We start from the raw sequence: 19079 nt of genomic DNA, 5'->3' as shown, positions 1-19079 counted from the left end.
ACTAAAAATAGATGTCTCCCAGACCGGATGCAGTGCTCAAATGGGTTCTGAAGGAAGTGACTTTGGAGATTGTGGAGGCATTGGAATTGATTTTCCAGAAATCAATAGATTCTGGCATGGTTCTTGTGGATTGGAAAGTCGCAAATGTAGTTCAGCTGTTTAAGAAAGGAAGGAGGCAGAAAAAAGGAAATTATAGGCCTATTAGTCTGACGTCGGTTGTTGAGAAGTTATTGGAGTCGATCCTCAAAGATGAGTTTATGAAATACCTAGAGGTGCATGGCATGGTGGGTCAAGCCAGCATGGGTTCATGAAGGGAAGATCATGCCTGACCAACCTATTGAAAATCATTGAGGAAATCTCAGGTAGGATGGACAAGGGAGAGGTTATGGATGTTGTGTATTTGGATTTTCAGAAGGCCTTTGATAAGGTGCCGTATAAGAGTCTGCTTAATAAGATGAGAGCCCAGGGAATTACAGGAAAGATATTAGATTGGGCGGAGCATTGGCTGATAGGCAGGAAGCAAAGGTTGGGAATAAAATGATCCTGTTCTAGTTCATTGCCGGCAACTAGTGGTGTTGCACAGAGGTCCGTGTTGGGGCCACTTCTATAGATGATTTAGATTATGGAGTGAATAGTTTTGTGGCTGTTTGTAGATGACACCAAGATAGATGGTGGAGTTGGAAGTGTTAAAGAAACTGAAAAGTTCCAGAGTGACTTTGACAGCTTGAGAGAGTTGGCAAAGAAATGGGAGATGAGATACAATGTTGAGAAATGTACGGTTGTACATTTTGGAAGAGAAAATAAATAGGCAGATTATTATTTGGATGGGTAGAAAATTCAAAATTCAGAAGTGCAAAAGGACTTGGGGGGTCCTCGTGCAGCATAATCTAAAGGTTAACCATTAGGTTGGTTTGGCAGTATGTTGTCATTCATTTCAAGAGGAAGAGTGTATGAGGATCTATGGGGCATTGGTGAAATCTCTTTTGGAGATTGTGTGCTTAACTTAGGAGGGATGTAATAATGTTGGAGAGAGTACAGAGATTTACCAGGATGATTCCTGGAATGCAAGGGTTAACAGATGAGGGTTGTTTAGAGGCTCTTGGAATATATTCATTGGAATATAGAAGAATGAGAGGAGGTCTTACAGAAATATATTGAATGCTGAAAGGATGGGACAGAATTGATGTGAATAGGATGTTTCCCTTGGTGGGTATATCCAAGACAAGAGAGCTCAGTCTCAGAAGGTGCCCATTTAAAACTGAGATGAGGAGAAATTTCTTTAACCAAAGGGTCATGGATTTATGGAATTCGTGGCCACATTCAGCTGTGGAGGCACAATCATTGTGGGAGTTTTAAGGAGATATTGACAAAAATCTAATTAGTCAAGGTATCAAGGGATATGGGGAAAAGACAGGAAATTGTAACTAGAAATGTGAACAGTTTAGCTCAAGGTGGATTTGCGGAGCAGAGTCGATCTTGTGATCTTGTGATCTCATCAAAGGGTCAGCAGTGGAAAAGGTTAAGAACTTCAAATCCTTGGGTGTCAGCATCTCTGAAAATCTCTCCTAGGGCCTCCATGTCAATGCAATCATACTCACCTGGGGTTATACTTCGTGAGGAGTTTGATGAAGATTGGTATGCCACCAAAGACTCTTGCAAATTTCTACAGATGCATCACGGAGAACCTTCTGATTGGTTACATCACTGTTGGGTATGGAGGTGCCAATGCACAGGACATGAAAACAAACTACAGAGAGTTGTGAACTTGGCCAGCGCCATCATGGGGATTAGTTCACTCCATTAAGGACATCAACCAGAGGTGGTATGTCAAGAAAGCAGCCTCTATCATCAAGGACCCTCACCACCCAGGCCATGCACTCTTCACTCTACCATCAGGAGCCTGAAGATAACACCCAACAGTCCAATACAGCTTCTTTCTCTCTGCCATCACATCTCTGAATGGACAATGAACCACAGATGCTGCCTTACTTTCAATTCTTCTGCACCAATTTATTTATTTATTAAAAATGTAATTTTATAGCAATATTTGCTCCGTGACACTGCTGCAAAACAATGTATTTCATGACATGTTCATGCCAATAAATCCTGATACTGATTCATAATTGGATCAATAAGGCCCTGTCCATTAATGAGACTAAACCATGGAGTTTGGACAACATTCCTGTTCAGAAAAATCTTAAGTTTTCCCTTACCACTCCAACTCACTGCTAACCATTTCATTCTAATTATTAACACTTCACCCTTTATGGTTAAAGTTAAAGGGGAATTATTCCTCTTCCATTAAAGGCATTTATTTCAAAGAATGGTGAACCCATTACACATTTTTGTTGATACCCGTTTGCTTCTCTTGCACAGCAAAACTCTGACCAAAATTCATTGAAAATAAATATTCTGGTTATTGAAATTGACAGAATAATCCACCTCTGATTATGAAAGTTTATGGGATGTCAACAGTGGTCTGCTAAAATAATTACTTCCATTGTAAATATTGGTTCATCAATTAAGGGTAGACTGCGTAAATTCATCTTGAGGATCGCAGAAGGCTTGCTCCAGCTGCAGAAAAGCATCATGCAAGGAAACAAAGCAGTATTATGAAATTTTCTTTGTAGTTTTGACATCAGTTGCAAAAGATGATGGCTACAAATTTAAATGTAGGGAAGAGGCTCCATGTTGTCATACATTTTATTTTCAGGTGGAAGCTGATGATGACTGAATATTCCTGTGAGTGAAAAGCTATCTCACTTCCAGACTACTATGCCTTCCTTCTATTCCATCTGTCACTCAATGCTTCGACCACAGATGCTGCTTCTTTCCCCATTGGCCGCTTTTAGATGGAGGTACTTGGATATTATTTGTCCCTAAGAAGTTCCCTTCTACCATCCCAACATACATTGGCTTTGTGGTGAAACCACTACTGTATATGTAAATGACATGACCTTTTATGTTTGACCCTACTTTCACTGGCCGGCTCATAACTCCGCCCCCCTTTCTCCCCCATAATGGCTGTCATGCCACAAGCCTGACCCCAGTTCGAGACCAGGTCAGTGTGAGCCAGCAACACAAGGGATGCTGTCCATCTCTTGCTAATAAAAGCTTTCAGTTTCCAATAACTTCAGCCTTTGTGTAATTGATTGTGCATCAGGCTTTTCTAGGGTTACAAAGAAAAAGGTAGCATTTACACTCTCAAAACCAACACCTCAAGGCCTGAAGTGACTTGACCCCAGCAATGTTGCTAAGGTCACTAATATGCAGTTGTTCCTTTAACTACCTGGCTAGATGTTTGGCTCCCTTTGTGGCTGCTCTGTAGTTTTGAGATGAATCTAAAAATAACTGTAGTTTTGAGATGAATCTGATGCCCACTAACTCACGACAGATTCTCTGACCACCCACTTACACTCGAAGCCACCAAAAGTGGCCAATTACCCTATCATGCTTCATGTCTTTGGGATGTGGGATGAAACTGGAGCAACCCATGTGATCACAAAGAAATTGTGTGAACTCCAAGTCGGCAGCAAGGAATTTCAGGATCAACACTGGACCTCCTGCACCACGACGCAGAAGTTCTACCTGTCTTATAAAAAAAAACCATGGGACTGATGCAGGTTGAGCTACAGATAGACCCTGATTTACGATGTTCTGATATACGATAGTTCAAAGTTATGATAATCAGAATCCGTTTTGAATAAAGATAGATTGGGGTCTACCTGTATCAACGTGGTTCCTTTTCCGAAGAAAATCCTTCCGTCCAATCAATGCATGCAGATCGCTTCCCAACACCACAAACCCCCTCCCCCATTCCCATTCCCAAACATCATCATTTCAGCGCTCCTCTTGTAGTGACGTCAAGCAAACAAACTTTGTCAGACCCAATGCCTTTTTTAAAAAAAAGGTAATTTGGAATGCATGTGCTGGGGAGGGAGGGAGAGATTGAAGAGGGAGAGAGAGTGATGGCGATCTGTGCATGCACTCCGAATACAAAGTAGGTTGTGAAGTGATGCTACTGCCCCTAGTTCCAGGCACCATCTTGGGCTTCCAGCAGGAGCGGGGACATTGGCCTGATGCTGCCGCTAGGAGGCCAATGTCCCCGCTGCCGGCAGGAGGTTGATGACCCTGCTCCCACCAGGAGGTAGATATCCCCACTCCCACTGGGAGGCTCCAGGTGGGAGTGGAGGAGCGGGGCTATTGGCCTACTGGCTGGATCGGCACATAAGACTACCTGTACAGGTAGACCCCAACTTTCATCATAAGGAAATTATCATAACTCAAGGTCTACCTGTACTCCATATCATTGCGGGCAGCCACTGATCTCTCCAAGCACAGATTTAATCTAGCAGTCTGAGTTCTCAGCTCCTATCTATTTTGCCCACAATGTTGAGAAAGCCTCCAATCTTCCTGCATTATTTTACTCCACTGCGTGCAGTGAAACCACACGCACACCCTTGGTTTTCCTCATGTTGAATGCCTGTGGTCACGCTTTTGACAGGCTTACATTACCCCCCCCCCCCCACCCCCCCAAATGTCTTGGCTACTGTTGTTCCACAAAGTAATGTGAAGTTTAGAGCAATGTCAGACTCACAGAAAGGTCTTATCACTGTTTAAAATGTTCAAGGAAACAGATTAATAAATAAATAAATAATTAGAATTTAAATAAAACTTTTAAAAAACGACGACACAGTTACTGGAGTGGTTAGCGCCAAGCAATCCAGGTTCAAATCCTTTGCTGACTGTAAGGAGTTTGCACATTCTCCCGATGTCCATGTGGATTTCCTCCAGGTGCTCCAGCCATCCTCCAAACACGTACGAGGTTAATGGGTTAATTGGCCACACAAATGTATTTGAGGGGTGTATGCTTGTGGACTGGAAGAGCATGTTACAATGCTGCATCTCTGAATTAAATTAAAATCTAAAAAAATGATACATTATTTAAAACGTCTTTCAGCATATGTTAATTAACTTAAAAGATTTATATTAACTAAATAAAGTTTACAAAAATCAATCCTTTAGTTACCTGTTTAGACACAGCAGAGGCCAGATGTGAAGTGTATCTGCTGTTAGATACACCTCACAAAGCTTTGGACTTGGCACTGGGTCCAGGAGCAGAGTCAGAGGCCAAATCCACTGCACCTGACCTCCAATGAATTTCTAATCTCCAGGATACAGTGGACAGGTGGGAAGTCCAGAACATAATGATAATGAGTTTATTGTCATATGCATAAGTACAATGTACCAAAGTTATTACTTGCTGAAGCCAAACTGGTACTTTTGTAATAAAATATCTCTAACAGTATATATTAAATTAATACCCCAGTATGGAAAGAGATAATGAAAATAAAAACAGATAATTATTTACATCTACAGTTTGTGCAAAAAAATGTTTAGTAACTTAGAGTGAAATAGAGCAGTCAAGTCTTCTTGTGGCCCCAGAGCAGTTCATGGTTAGGGTAATAAGTGGAGGTTTAAGAGCCGTCTTGACTCTAAAGGTGCTGGTCTACAGGCTTCTGTACCAAAAGGTACCGGTGCGAAGATGTTATGATGGGGCTCCTTTATGATGTTTGCTGTCTTCTTGAGGCAGTACCTCACAGAGAAATCTGCAGTAGACAAGAGGTCAGAGCCTGTGACGTTGGCTACCTTCTGCAGCCTTCTACATTCCTGGGCTCTTGAATACCATACCAGGCTGTGATGCAACCAATCAGAACAATTTTCACAGTGCACCTGTACAAATTTAACAGATGTACAAATGTACAAATCTCCTCAGACTTCTTAGAAAGTAGAGGCATTGGTAGGCCTTTTTTCAAGGTTACCTCAATGTGCTGAGGCCAGGAGAGATGCTCCAATATATGGACTCCCAGGAATTTGAAGATCTTAACTGCCGTTCCATCAGAGTATGTGCTAACACGTGCACTGCAGCTTGCCAGATCTTTTCCACAGGATCACTCATTGGCTCTGAAAACACTCTGGGCAGCACAAAAGTTCATTGTTGATAAATGTGGGCCCATATTATTCATAAATAAAGGCAAATGGCCATTAGACAGGCAACATACAAAGTAGTTCCTCCGCCTACACGCACAAATTACGGTGTGAAAATAAAATCTTGCTTGAGAGGATGATCTTATATTGTTATCAAAACCACCACTTAGCAGATTACCTTTTGAATGTTACAAACACCCACCATTTCATGGCTTACCTTTCACCATGAAATTGTGGCTCCTTTATGTTTTAATTGTAATCTCTTGATGCAGACGCAGACATAAGATGACAGCGGGCGACACCATCTCTTACTCATGGATAGGCGTAATTCAGGCATTGCCACTGGAATATCACACCCTTATCTTTGATGTGACGGTTGGAAAATGTCATTCTGTGGGAATGATTGGCAATTTTACTGCCCACAAGATTATTACTCCATAGCAACATAAAGCATGATTTTCCAGGCAATGCGAGCACAGAATGTTCTTGAATTTATATAAAGAATCACGCGCAAAATTTTGGCCATTCCTCTTAATTTTAGTAAAAAGGACACTGACTGAAATTATTCCTTTTAATAAAAAAAATAGTGAAAGAATTAAGGGCAATTTTAATATTATTTTTCTTAATTCCTTGATATCTTTTGTCAGTACATTGACATTCAAACATTGCTGACAATTTTTTTATTGCCACAATTATTTTGCACTGACAACACTGACTGGCTCAGATGACTACTGACCCGAAGGATGTGTGGGGAGCTCAATTAATGTATACCAACAAAGTGACATAATTGCTGAGGCACCACAGCTAGAAATGTAAATTCAGCTCCTTCACATTGTTCAGCACATATTCTGCATTAACCTCACAGTGCAGATGCTGATGTTGAGGCTGTCAGTAGTGGCAACAACGCAAGGAACGCAAGGTAAATGAAGGGAGATGAATGCCATTGCAAAAACATTCTTCCCCACATTTCTTGGGATGGATTACAGTTGCAGCCAACACCGAACTCCACAGACTCTCTCCAGATGCAACGTCTTGCAGGTTGACACCAACATTACTGTTTTTGTTTCTCTCACAGAGCAAGTTCTCAGTAAATGTCATTGTGCATGACTTTTAACTGATGGGGGCATGGACTTGTGTCTACTGACACCTTTTTTGGTTAGATTTCAGCACATTGTAGAAGGATTACCTTTTGGCCACCCCAGTAAATTGATGAAGTGTGGGGATGGTAGTGATGGGGGGAGTTTAGCTTCGATTATTTACCCCCTCCATAAATCTTCGTCCGCGAAGCCAAGCCAAAGAAGAAGAAGAAGAAGAAGGGGGTTAGAAGCGGATGGTAGTCTTAAAGTCCGGTGCTGAATTTCCAACCTACCCATCCAATTTCAGGCTCTACTGGGGCACAGTGAGGGGAAGACAGCTAATACTCACTCCAAAGACTGGGCAGTAGCCATGTTAATATTAATGATAGAGAAGTAGGAAAGGAATTGGACAAGTGAAGATTCATCAGATTACATTTCATTGTCCTTGTTGATAGAGGCTTCACTTTCATTAATTTCCTCTTTATTTTTGTGAATACCATATATTTCAGCATCGAAGTCGACCTTCAGATAAGCTGGGTCCCCATTTTTATCCTCATTTTCAAGGTTTTATCATATATCAGGCATACAAGTTGACCCCCAAGAATCACATTGACTGAGCTGTGGGTGTTGCTGGAAGGTGGTTGTTATCATGGAGCCTCCAGCAAAATGACGAAAGTATGAGTTGAGTTTTAAGTTAACGATAATAGAAGTGACCAAGAAATCCAGCAACTGTTCTACTGCAAGGGCATTTGGGATATGTGTGAGGTTGGCAAGAGATTGGAGAAAAAAATCAACTTTAAGAAAAATACCAAAGAAACAATGTTGGATGAGAAGAGGGCATTCTTTCTAATAGACTGGTAGGTTGGGTTCTTTTTTTGGTGTTTCGGGTCGTCTTGTATGCCAAATCTATGTTGCGTGATTTTTTTTTTAGTTGAATTTAAAGTCTCACTTATGTATCTGGTGAATAAGTTGACCCCTGATTTTTGAGGGTTTTTTGAGGGTTTCAAGACTCGACTTACATGCCAAAGTATACAATAAGTCATCTTTTATTGAGCACACAGCAGGTAGCAGCTTGGGTATTTATTGGCAGACTAAAACCTTGCTTTTGATTGCGATGGGCTAATAATTGCTATATGGCCTAGAATGTACAATGATTCACAGAGGATGAGCAATGGCCACGCTACCAGTGCTCTCAGAAGATTACCCACTTACTGCTAACCTACTCCAATTCCCAATCAGATCATGAGATATAGAATTTAAATCAGAAAAATTGTCTTTGTCATGTATAAGTGTATGCATTTGAATTCAGCTTTGATGATAAATGTGAGTGTGACTTCTCTAATAATGATTGCAAAAATGCCTGAAGAAGAAATATATCATTCTCATTCTTCTAGGTTGTTTGATTGCAATTTCCATTCTAAAGGACAAACTAAGGGAGAACAATTTGGTATTTAATCCATATTATGAAACAATGCATTTGGAAGGGATTATTTGAAGTCTTAATTCCAAATTGCCCTAAGTCCCATCACTGTTGTAAGTTGGTTGCGATTGGTTCATATCTTACCTTTGAGTTGGTGCAGAAATAAGGATATAAAGAATAGCATTTTGCATTTTGTTTGAATTTTATCAAACATACTTTGAGAGATTAATCAATGTTTCTACAAATTTTTACTGCTCCAGAAATCTAATTTACACCCTTTTCATTTATAGGAAGGAAAATATTTCAAGAGTTAGTCTACAAATTCAGTATTTTCCCTTGAAATCTATTTAAAAGAACCCAGAATATTGAACAGTATAGCTATGAAATAGGCCCTTTGGGCTATAGTGTCTGTACTGACCATGATGGCAATTTAACTGATATCATTCAACTGGCACATGATCCATATCTCTGCATGTTCAAGTACCTGACTGATGCCTCTTCCATGTCATTATCCTCACACGAAATCTGGCTTTGAAAGTTAATTGATATGAGAGGATGCAGTCAATGGATGTAAAGTAAGCTGCTGGTGCTTTAAATACATCCCTGTAGCCAATAAACCATCTCATCCTGTATATTTTTGGAGCCTGTAATGAAACCTGAGGACCCAGAAGAAACCCACAAGGACATGAGGAGAATGTATAAATTTCTTACAGAGAGAATTGGATTCGAACCCAGGTCACTGGTGCTGTAATAGTGTTGAGCTAACCTCTACATTAAGCATGCCAAAAGTGTTATGAGATGAGAGAAATGAACAGTTATATTAGAGGAACATTAGGTGTAAGAGTCCACTGTGTCACTGGTTGGTGACTACAGTGTCAAATTGCTCTCAGTGGCATCTTGTTTCTATTGTCTGAGTAAATCCAAGTCCCCCAATTAATTGTAGCTCTGTTCATCAATGGTAAAAGGCAGAAATGGGGGTCTTGCAGATGACAACATTATTTGGAATGGTGACAGGAATTATTATTTCCTCAAAATATTGAATATATCCGGCATGCACTCTGGACCAGCCATAAAATGGTCTCAGTGTTGTGGTACAGTTATTCTTCCCGTGGCATCAACCAACGTTGATGAGAGATGATAGCCTTCAGTACGCCCCTCTCTGAAAATCAGAGGTAGACATGACGCCAGTTGATAGTTATTTTGGTCAGCAAAGAACAAAGAAAACAGAGATGTCATAGAAATGTCATCCTAGCACTTGCACCTGTGCCCTCTTATCTTTTTGCCTTATCTGAAAGCATCAGGATTTATTTTCAATTTAAGGAGTAAGTTTTGCATCTGTTTCCTCTTTGTTCTTTGCTGCCCAACCAGAAGGAAGCAGCTTTGAATATGTGATTACAGATACAATGATAATTAAAATATTTGTAACAAACATGTACATCAAACTGCAAGAGAAAGAGAATGATGAAATAAGCTGTAAACCCAAACAAAAGTGGGAACAAGATCTAAACATAAAGATAAAAAATGAAAAATGGGAAAAGCTATGCTCCGGAACTATGAGAAATACAATAAACACGAGGTTACGCATGATACAATATAATTGGTTACACAGGCTATACATCACGCCCCAAAAGTTAAATAAATGGGACCCAACGGTATCAGATAGATGTTTTCGCTGTAAGAAGGAAACGGGAACAACAGTACATGCAATTTGGGCTTGTGATAAAGTGGAAAAGCTTTGGGAAGATCTAAATCAGGTATTAAATAAAATCACAAAAAATAACATACCAAAAAATCCAGAGATCTTTCTTCTAAGTAATATGCGAAGTAAAGAACTAGGCCTCGATTTGGATGAAGCACAAAATAGATTTATTATGATAGCCTCAGCTGTAGCAAAAAAATGTATAATGTCAACCTGGAAATCAGAAGATAGCCTGAGAGTACAGCAATGGTATTCCATTGGAAAAATAACATATAATTTAAGAAATAACATTACAGTATTCAAACAAATTTGGGAACCGTACATGGAACACAACAGAAAAGTCCTACTGCAGACCTCCACCCCCTAAAATGACAGAATGAGAAGAAGACGAAATGAACTGACCCAGTGTGTAAAAGTAGATTACACAATTTTCTTGCTTATTTTCATTGTGTGATGACATTGTTTAATGGATTTAATGTATCATATATGCTGAACGTTGAGAGGGTGGGAAGGGGGGTGAAGGAGGGAGGGAAGGGAAGGGGGAAAAGGGGAGAAAATGACACTGTATATTCAAGAGGGAAATGTTTGTGTATATTTTGGCTAATAGGTTCATAGTGTGAAAAATTAAAAAAAGAATAGGATAGGTTACAGGACATTTTTTTTTCACAGAAAGAGTGATCAACAGCTGGCGGAGCCAGGAGGATGGTTGAAGTGATGACATGTGATTCATTTAATAGGCAACCAGAGCTGTGATAGTTTATTTGCGGAAGCCCCATTTTGATCTATGCAGAGGGCTCTAATTTAGCTGCCGGTGTTATTTTGATGGAGGCAGCAGGGTTTGGTATCTAGTGAAGGTTTCAAGCTTTTGCAAAAAGAAATTGAGATGGTGATGTGAGCCACAAGATAGTATTCGTGGAACAAGCAGAATGGTGGTGTTTTGTAATCGAATAGCTTTTGTTCTTCTCTTTAATTGACGTTACGCTCTGCAGGGAAGTGATAGCAGTAATGAAACCTGGGTATGTGGTGCAGCACTTAGTCTGTGCCAGTCAATAATAATCCTGTTAAAAAGTGATTTCACACTGGTCTGGAAGCTGTGATCATTTGCCTTTAATTGCCTTGCTTTTAGTGCTGTTAGTCGTAGCCTGCTGAAGGCATCAATATTAACAGGAAACAGATTTTATCAAGTCATATCAAACAAATAAAAAATACATTCTGAATGATTAGGAACAAGGTTTGCAGAGATATAATAATAAATGATTAACTGAGTGACTGCAAACGTGACCAAGCAATAGCTTGTTACATTTTGTTCTTTTCAAAATGATTTTAATAATGCTTTTATAATTAATCTGTTTCAAATATCTGCAATTATCACCCAATACTCTGTTAATTATCTTATTATTGTTGCTTTCATACTTTTAAACACCTATGTTAGAATAACATGATATGATTTGGACATTATTTTGTCAATGTTGTGTTTACTTCTATGTTAAAAGTAATTTCCTGACTTCCTTTGAATTTGGAATTAATTCTGGAAAGCTGGTCAAATTTAACATTCATCCCTCTCTTGACTTCATCTTTTCCTCCTTCTGTCTTGATAGAGCTCCAACATATAAAAGGGCCATTCTATCCCAGTTGTACTCTCCCCAGCCCTCCCCCCCCCACCCTCCACTTTCATTGGAAAAAGCTATCTATGATCCTTGAGATTCATGAATAGTTCCTTTACTGTTCTTGTGAATGAATTTCACACTGGCAAGAAATGATGCCCTTGCACTCCCATAACTGTACTTTTCTCTATTCCCTGCACAGTATGCTTGTACCTTTCTCAATACCCTGCTCTATTTGACTTATTGTAGCACCACCCCCTATATTGGTATCTTACTTAATTGATTGTCATTATTATTGTATGAGTTGACTTGCCTGGACAGCATGCAAATCAAAGCTTTTTATTGTATTTCAGTACATGTGACAAGTCAATTCAATTCTTAAGTTATATATAGTAGGCACTCCATTTTGCTTTAGATATTTCTATGCCATTGAAATCCTCTGGTATTATATTGGCTTATTAAAATAAAATCTATTCTACAATAACTTCCATTGATGAGGGTAATCTAATTTTCCAAAAGGATCTAGATAAAATGAGAAATTAGGTCAAGGAGTAGCAGATGGAATTTAACTCAGAGATTTATAAAAAGCATTGATAAGGTAGCCATAGCCTTTTTTTTCCCCCCAGAGTAGCTGATCTAAAATGAGAAGGCATAGATTTCAGATGAGAGGGGAAAGGTTTAAAATTCACCTGAGGGCGACCTACATACAGGGGGTATATGGAAGGATCTGCCAGAGGAAATGATAGAGACATGAACAATTGTAACACTGTAAGGTAAAAACATCATGAGTTGGGACCGGAGAAGGAGTCACTCAGTACTAAGGAGTAACAGGATGCAGGTGTCACCTTGTACGCTCAAGATAAGTGTGGCAATAACAAGGTGATGTGCAGCAGACTAACAGAGAAGGGTAGCCACAGCTTATTCATTGGACAATGTAATGGTACGATAATTTACTAAGTGCGTGTCCTGAGGTATAAAAAAAAACACCACTTGCTGATATCGGGAGAATGCGCCTTCTCCAACTAACACTGTTAGTTGCAAGTGTTACAATCCGGTAATAAAGAACCTTGATTTCGACTCAGTCTGCTGTCTGACTCACTCATTCCCGAACAAAGCAGACCTAACAACACCAAGAATACATTTAAACAGCTACATGAATAGGTAAGGTTTAGAAGGATATTGTTTGAATGCAGGAGATTGAGATGAGTTTGATTGCCAGCGGCAAGTTGGATCAAAGGGCCTGTTTCCATGCTGCAAAACTTTGAAAAAAAGGCAACCACAGTTGTTGCTTGATCTGCTGAGTTCTTAGAACTATAGCACCGTAGCACACTACAGCACAGAAAACAGACCATTTGGCCCTTCTGGTCTATGCCAACCATTATTTCGATAGTCTTATTGACCTTCTCCCCCATTCCAAGACCCTCCAGAACTCTCTTATCCACGTATCTGTCCAATTTATTCTTAAAACTCAAGATTGAGCCCGCATTCACTACACCAGATGGCAGCTTATTTCACACTCCTACCATTCTCTGAGTGAAGAACTTTCCCCTAATGTTCCCCCTAAACCTTTCCACTTTCATCTTAAAACTATGACCTCTCGTACTTACCTCCTCCAATCTAAGTGGAAAAAGCTGACTCACATCCATTCTGTCCATACCTCTCATAATCTTGGAAACCTCTATCAAATCCCCCTCATTCTTTTTTGCTCCAAGAAATAAAGTCCTAAAGTGTTTAATCTTACCCTGTAACTCAGCTCCTGAAGATCTGGCAATATTCCTAGTAAATCTTCTCTGCACTCTTTCAATCGTATTGATATCCTTCCTGTAGATAGGTGCCCAGAACTGCACATAGTATTCCAAATTTGGCCTCATTATTGTCTTAAATAACTTCAAATAACATCTAAACTCCTATACTCAATACTTTGGTTTATAAAGGTTAAAATGCCAAAAGCTTTCTTCACAAACCTGTCCACCTGAGATCCCACCTTTAGGGAACAATGTATCTGTATTCCCAGATCTCTTTGCTCCTCCGCACTCTTTAGTTTCCTGCCTGTATGCCCTTCCAAAATGCATCACCTCTCACTTCTCTGCATTAAACTCCATCAACCATTTATTGTCCATTCTCTCAGCTGGTCCAAATCCCATTGCAACCTTTGAAAATCTTCCTCACTGTTCACTATGCCTCCTATCTTTGTGTCATTAGCAAACTTGCTGATCCATATTACCATATTATCATCCAGATCATTGATATAGATTACAATGGTCCCAACACAGATCCTTGAGGCACACCACTAGTCACAGGTCTCCAGATTGAGAAGCAACCATCCACTACCACTCTCTGTTTTCTCCTGCCACCAATTACAAATCCAGTTTATAACTTCTCCATGGATACCTAGTGTCATAACTCTTTGAACTATCTTCCCAATGTGGGACCTTGTCAAAGGCTTTACTAAAATTCATGTAGACAACTTTTTCAACCATTCCTTCATCTACCTTCTTGGTAACCTCCTCCAAAAACTCTACAAGTTTTGTTAAACATGACCTACCATGCACAAAGCCATGCTAACTGTGTAATAGACCCTGGTCAATTTTACTTAAGGACCAAGGATGGGACAGAACCTATGGGGGATAAGAAAGGATTGTGCACCTCTGTGAAGCACTGAAGTAATGTTGGGAAAACTGATAAATGCGTGTGAAGCACTGAAACAGCACTGGGAAAACTGACGGCTGTCAAAAGCGCGGGAGCCATTAGCTGGAAGCTGGTGGGCTCACGGAGAGAGCAACCGCTGCTGTCAACTTCTCTCCACCATTGGAGAAACTTGAAGGCATGCACTGGGGCAGTTGTAGAGCCCAGCACTCTGAGTTTTGAACAGATTGTCAGTTGGTCGCTTTGTTGGAGAGCAGTCAGTCAGACTCTCAGTGTGATCAGGCAGTAGTTTCATTGAGAGAAAAGAGACTGAGATACTTTGTCTGTGAGTGCCAGCCCTGTTGTCCTGACAGCAATTTGTGTCACTCTGATACCCAGAGTGTGTGTGTGTGTGTGTGTGTGTGTGTGTGTGTGTGTGTGTGTGTGTGTGTGTGTGTGTGTGTGTGTGTGTGTGTGTGTGTGTGTGAGAGAGAGAGACCAACCTGGGCTTCCCCAGTCCCCTTCCAAGAGGAGGACTTTGTGTGACAGGAGTCACTTGATGATCCAAGACAGGGTGTTTAGAGGGGAAGACTTGTGTGACAGAAGGTCACTTGTTAATCTTAAAGTGGGCTTCGGAGGCATGAAGCTTGTGTTGTGACTAAGAGGTCACTGGGTGAAAATTTCCATGTGAAGAAATCAAAGGTGGTTGTTGCCACATTTGAAACTCAAAGTTGTAAGTCTACAGTGATCATATGTCTACAGTGATCATGGCCATCTGTCTCCACGCCCAACTAAAAGACCAGTGTGCAACCAAACTAAGAATCCCAAGCCTAGAGACTAGACTCTGTGAGTTGTTCCTTTTTGATTGACAGACTCGACGTGAGTGACTTGAGGTTTTGTTTTGGGAGTTTTCTTTTGGGGCATTTTGAGCTTGGGCTGGAATGGCCTGAGTTTTTTTTTCCCCAGACACCTTATAAAATATCTGTTGTTCATGGAGAGTTGCCATAAAGGCTTATGTTAAGGTGTTAAGTTTATTGAGGCAATTCTATTGTTGTTAATTTGCTAATAAATTTTGTATTAAACTTAATACCCTATGTTTATGTTTATGAGATTAGGGTTATATTTATGTTTATGTTTATGAGATGTTTATGCATCTCTCAACTGCTGCTTGTGAGGTGTAACAACTGTCCTTAATCAGCCCATGACTGTCCAAATACCTTACTCAGAAATCCTTCCAATAATTTACCTACCTCTGATATCAGGCTCACTGGCCTTAATTACCTGGTTTATTTTTGGAGCCCTTTTTAAACAACGAGACAGCATGAGCTACCCTCCAACCCTCTGGCACCTCACCCTTGGATAAGGACATTTTGAATATATCAGCCAGGGACCCTGCAATTTCTACACTAGTCTCCCTTGAGGTCTGAGGAAATATCTGGTTTGGGTGATTTATCTACCCTTATTCACTCTAAGAACACAAGCACCTCTTCTTCTTTAATCTCCATCTGTTCCATGACCTTTCTGTTTGTTTCCCTTCCGTGCTTATATACTATGCCAGTTTCCTGAGTAAATACTGATAGAAAAAAAAAACAGTTTAAGATCTCTCCCATTATGTGAGGCTGAACACATAGTTGACCACTCTGATCCTCTAAGGGACCAATGTGGTCCCTTATTATCCTTTTCCTCTTAATATACTTATTGAACCCCTTCAGGTTTACCTTTACATTATCTGCCAGAGCAATCTCATGTCTTCTTTTTGTCTTCCTGATTTCCTTTTGCATTTTGTGTAATCTTCAAATACCTCATATGCTCCTTGTTACCTATACTTGCTACACACCTCCCTCTGTTTCATAACCAAATCATCAATATTCTTTTAACACCAGGGTCCCCTATGTCTATTAGCTTTGCCTTTAATTTTAACAGGAATATACAAACTCTGCACTCTCAAGATTTCACCTTTGAAGGCCATCCACTTACTTACACACACTTGCCAGAAAACAATATACCCCAATCCTCTCTTCCTAGCCCCTTTCACATTTCCACAAAATTTGCCTTCCTCCAATTTAGAATCCCAACATGAGAACCAGACTTATCCTTTTTCATAATTAGCTTGAAGCTAAACACATTATGGTCACTGGACCCAAAATGTTTGCTTACAAATACATCTGTCACCTGACCTGTCTTGTTCCCTAATAGCAGATCAAATACTGCATCGTCTCTCATTGGTATCTCCAAGTATTGATTTAGAAAACTTTATTGAACACATTTGACAAAACCAAGCCATCCATCCCTTTTACAGTATGGGATTCCCAGTCAATATTTGGAAAATTAAAACCTCCTACTTTCAAAATGTTCTGCTTATTACATCAGTCTGCTATCTCTCTACAGATTTGCTCCTCTGACTATTGGGTGCTCTATAATACAACCCTATCAGTGTGGTCACACCTTTCCCTGACTAGCAAAGCCTCTCCTCCCCCTTTCATCCCTCCCCCTCTATCATGTCTGAAGCAATAGAATCCTGGAACATTAAGAAGCCAGTTCTACCCCTCTTGCAACCAAGTCTCACTAACAGCAATAATGTCGTAATCCCACATGACAATCCATGCCCTAAGATCATCAGTCTTTCTAACAATACTCCTTGAATTAAAATAAATAAATCTGAGAAAATTTCTATCATATGCAAACCGTTGATTTCTTTCTATACATGGAGTCCTCGCATGACCTTTATCGTCCTCCTCACTAAATGCTCTAACCTACTGGTTCCCCTCCCCCTGCAAATCTAGTTTAAACTCATCGGGGTAAGACTAATAAACCTACCAGCAAGAATATTAATCCCCTCCAGTTCACATGCAATCCATCTCCTCGGTACAGATCCCACCTTCTCTGGAACAGAGCCCACTGATCCAGAAACCTGAAGCCCTCTCTCCTAAACCATGTCCCCAGCCACGTGTTAAGCTGCCTTATCCTCCTATTTCTAACCTCTCCAGCACGTAGCATGGGAAGCAATCCTGAGATCACTACCCTGGAGGTCTTTTTATTCAACCTAGCACCTAACTCCCTGAACTCTCCTTGCAGGACCTCCTCACCCTTCTTACCTAGGTCACTGGTTCCTACATGGACTACAACATCTGGCTGATTACCCTCCCACCCTGAGATATCCCATAATATTTTGCTACAGGTTCCAGCATCTGAAGTGTTTTGTGTTTCTGTCTTAATATCCATCTGATTAGATGCCTCACAACCAACATTTTGGGAAAGTGCTGGTTCCAAGTGCATGGAAAAAAATTATTTGATAAAAGTCCTTGCTTCCTTTATGAATGCAGAGAGATTCAAATAGGATCCACAGAGTGGAAAACTTGAAGCGAAATACCAGTTTCAGAAACTTCATTTTTCAATGATGGATTCATTGATCAGAGTTTGTCAGTGGGAGGCACTAACAGTAATAATGTTAGTGCTGGGTAATAATACTATTTAATTGAATATGAAGGTTCTATTATTTTATACTTTTTTTCAATTCACCTTCATAAAATTAGTCAGTTAGGCTAACTGAACAGCCTGTGTGCAAGAAGCAAAGGTGGGTGTAATATTCAAACAAACTTACTCCCACAAACCAATATTAATTAAATCTTTCTTTGGCTTGGCTTCGCGGACAAAGATTTATGGAGGGGGTAAATGTCCACGTCAGCTGCAGGCTCGATTGTGGCTGACAAGTCCGATGCGGGACAGGCAGACATGGTTGCAGCGGTTGCAGGGGAAAATTGGTTGGTTGGGGTTGCGTGTTGGGTTTTTCCTCCTTTGTCTTTTGTCAGTGAGGTGGGCTCTGCGGTCTTCTTCAAAGGAGGTTGCTTCCCACCGAACTGTGAGCCAACATTTTTTAAAAATGGTATTGGAAAATGAGAACAAAAACAGAAAAAGTTTGAAGTACTCAGCAAGACAGACAGCATGTGTGGGAAGAAACAAATGCATTTATTTAAATCCTGCAGCCACAGGGCCCTGTGCCCAAGATGGCAGCACCTGTTCTGTGCAGCATTCCTCAAAGGGTTGCAGAGTCCAGGAAAGCAGTGGGCAAGTACCAGACACTAGAAAAGGGGAGAACTCCCCGCAATGAGAAGGAGAAGCATGGGAGACAACCCTACAGGGAATGTAAACACAGGAGCAGACCATCGAGGGGTTCAGTGCCTGAACCACTCAGGCAGGCTGCAGACAGTTGGCAAATTGCAGTCAAATGACCCACACAGGGTGCGAATGGTGGGCAATGTGGTCGAAGTACTCCAACAAGCTGCGGGCTACTGGCAACGTGGTCAAAGGACCCTCCAAACAACTTCATTCTGGAGACTGGCTCATGGGCTCTCGGTATAGGTACTGGGATTCGAGAGGGTGCAGGAGGAAAGAAGGGCTCCTGAAGGGCTTCAGGCGCTGAAGGCTTTCTGATCATATCAGGTTTGGACCTGAAGTTTGAGCTGCCAATGGCTTGAACAGGGGTCTGTGCTGTAGAGGCTGGTGGTGAATCCACAGACACTCAATGACATTTGCTTCTCTTTCTCTTATTGTTAGGAACACCAGGCAATGTTCATGTTGAGTCTGTTTGCCTTATCATGGACAAAAGTTGAAATGTATCATGAAAATTACATTTTTATGTTTCATTCCATGATATAAAGGGAACCTGG

Source organism: Narcine bancroftii, chromosome 4 (genome assembly GCF_036971445.1).
Source record: "Narcine bancroftii isolate sNarBan1 chromosome 4, sNarBan1.hap1, whole genome shotgun sequence".
NCBI classification, from domain to species: domain Eukaryota; kingdom Metazoa; phylum Chordata; class Chondrichthyes; order Torpediniformes; family Narcinidae; genus Narcine; species Narcine bancroftii.
Note: the sequence above shows the minus strand (reverse complement) of the source record.